This window comes from Ciconia boyciana, chromosome 7 (genome assembly GCF_034638445.1).
Source record: "Ciconia boyciana chromosome 7, ASM3463844v1, whole genome shotgun sequence".
Lineage (NCBI taxonomy): Eukaryota > Metazoa > Chordata > Aves > Ciconiiformes > Ciconiidae > Ciconia > Ciconia boyciana.
The window spans coordinates 1,995,529-1,997,858 of NC_132940.1; positions in this window are offsets into that span (position 1 = coordinate 1,995,529).

A 2,330-nucleotide genomic window follows, 5' to 3' on the forward strand; every position below is an offset into this window, starting at 1 on the left:
GTAAGTGATTTTATATATACATATAATAAAAAAAGTCTTTCTCTGTGTGCGTGTGTGTGTATATATATAAAAAAACCTTTAATATCATATTTATACAAACATTGCATATTAACAGAAAACTTTGAAGGGATTGAAAATAATACTGACTTCAGCTGGCTACAAATGTCTTTCTCTGTAGCCGGTGGTTCAGAGGTTGAAGTTGTGATAACTGCGTTTCTGTAAGGATATTTACAGAATTTCTTAACCACTTGTAATTTACTGTCTTATGTTGCATACTTGTCATTTCTATATTAAATTATATACACGCTAGTGATATATATTGAGAAATTATATATTTGTTTAACCAGCCTCTTTAACGAAGAGCTGAAAAATCGACATACGAGACCGACAGAAAACTGTACTGCTTATTCTGTGCTTGCGTGGAAATTATTTTTATAATGAGACTATTTTTCTAGTGACAATTTAAAAATCCATAATGTAGATCCACACTAATTTTTATTTTGCTGTGTTTGCATCTATCATTTTATAACGCATCTTGTTAAAAATAGTAATTAACTTGGTTTGGGTATGGAAGACCGTAGCTGTTGAGAGAACTCCGGCTGCGCTCGGAAGCGTGCAGGTGGGTACGTGGGGAGGGTAAATAACCTCATGCTGTTGCCTGAATATTGTTCTCCCAGCAGCCCGCTGTCCCCGTAGCAATCTGCATTTTTATTTTGTTAGAGCTCCCTGCCCGCCAAAAAAAGATCACCTGTGTAGCTGCGGAGGTGCCGCTCAGGTCTGGCTGCCTTTCTCTGCCGTCTGCCCTTAAATGCAGCCTGCGGCAGGGACCGGTTGGTGACCCAGCCCTGGGGTCCGGCCGGCACTCTGCCCTGAGCTGGAGAGCGGCCACCTCCCGTCGTTCCCACCCGTCACGCCGTGTCCGTAGCGGAGCTTCGCTCGGTACTTCCTAATAAAGAGCTTCTGGCACGTTCCTCGGGCTCGCTCCGTCGCTCCTCTCCTACAAACCCCCCGGCGTTCGTCAAGCCGATGTCGAGCGTGCCCCGGCTGCGGCCGTGGCTCTGTCCCAGCCCGGCAGCCGACTATTTTTCAACTTTTGCCATGCAATTTTGACATCCTGGCAGCATTGGGGTAAGTTTTATGCCAGCACCTATTTCACGCTTGCTTACACAGCCAGAGAACAAAAGGATTGATGGTAGGTGGCCGCGGTCACATTGGTGATCAGAGGCGTCGGATTAAAAACACTCTGCCAATTTTGGGTTTTTTATTTTCAGGTGCTTTCTCAGTTTTAGGTAGAAGACTTGAGACCATCAGCTAACTCAGCACCACACAACTGCCTGCTTCTGACGGTGTTTAGTGTATAGATTTTTGGTAAACTCTCTCTTTTTTTACATGCACTATAGAGGGACGTGCGAAAGCTGGAGCGGTTATGTTTGCACGTTGCTCTTTTGCTATAAATACTCCCGTGAAAGAACAGGAATTGTAAAATTTGGGGGAAACACAGGCTCTGCTGTACTAGAATGAAAAAGGAGAAATGAGACCATCTGCATCCACAGCTGCTGGGGGAAACCCACGGAGGCGGCATGGTGGGGCGGCGTGGCGGCACAGTCGTGCCGCGCCGCATCACCGCGCCGCCCCTCTCTTTTATATCAAGTGAACCCAATACCCCTCTACAATGGGTATTTATTCTTGTTTCCCCCATAAATTAAGCAGCCAGCTTGTTATTTGTGGGTTTTCGCTGTATTTTCTAATTTGACTCTTTAACGCTGCGTTGCGTTAAAGGGAGAAGGGGCTGGTTGGTGGCTTGGAGACCTGGCTTTTGCTAAAATAGCCTCTAGCTAAAATATTTCTGCTTTTCCTATGCTCCCAGCTTATCATCATCGGTTTTCCTTGGCCTCCTGGAGCTGGTGAGCTGCAAAGGTTGGACTCGCTCGCTCGCACACTCGCTCAAGATCTGCTCACAGTTCTTGTGGGCTGGGTGTCGGGGGGTGTTATTTGGATGAGCACGGCCGCAGGGGTGAGAGCTGCAGGACAGCCCGGCCCTGGAGCAGTGACAGAAGCTGGGTGTTCTTCATTAAAAAAAAAAAGTTTAGATTTATTAAAGACCCTTGGTTCTGTTGGGGGGAGATTTTTTTTTTTTTCTTTTTTTATTACTTTCCACATCCTTTGTCCCCAGGCAATCCTGACCCATCCCTCTCTTGGCTTAGCTCAGAGTGCGGGGCCGTCATCCCCATCCCCGAAGCGGAAGTGTCCCTCCCCGGGGCCATCCCCTGGGGGCTGCGGTCCCCGGGGTGAGGCGCAGCCGCTCCTCACGCTGCGCTTTGCCAAAAATG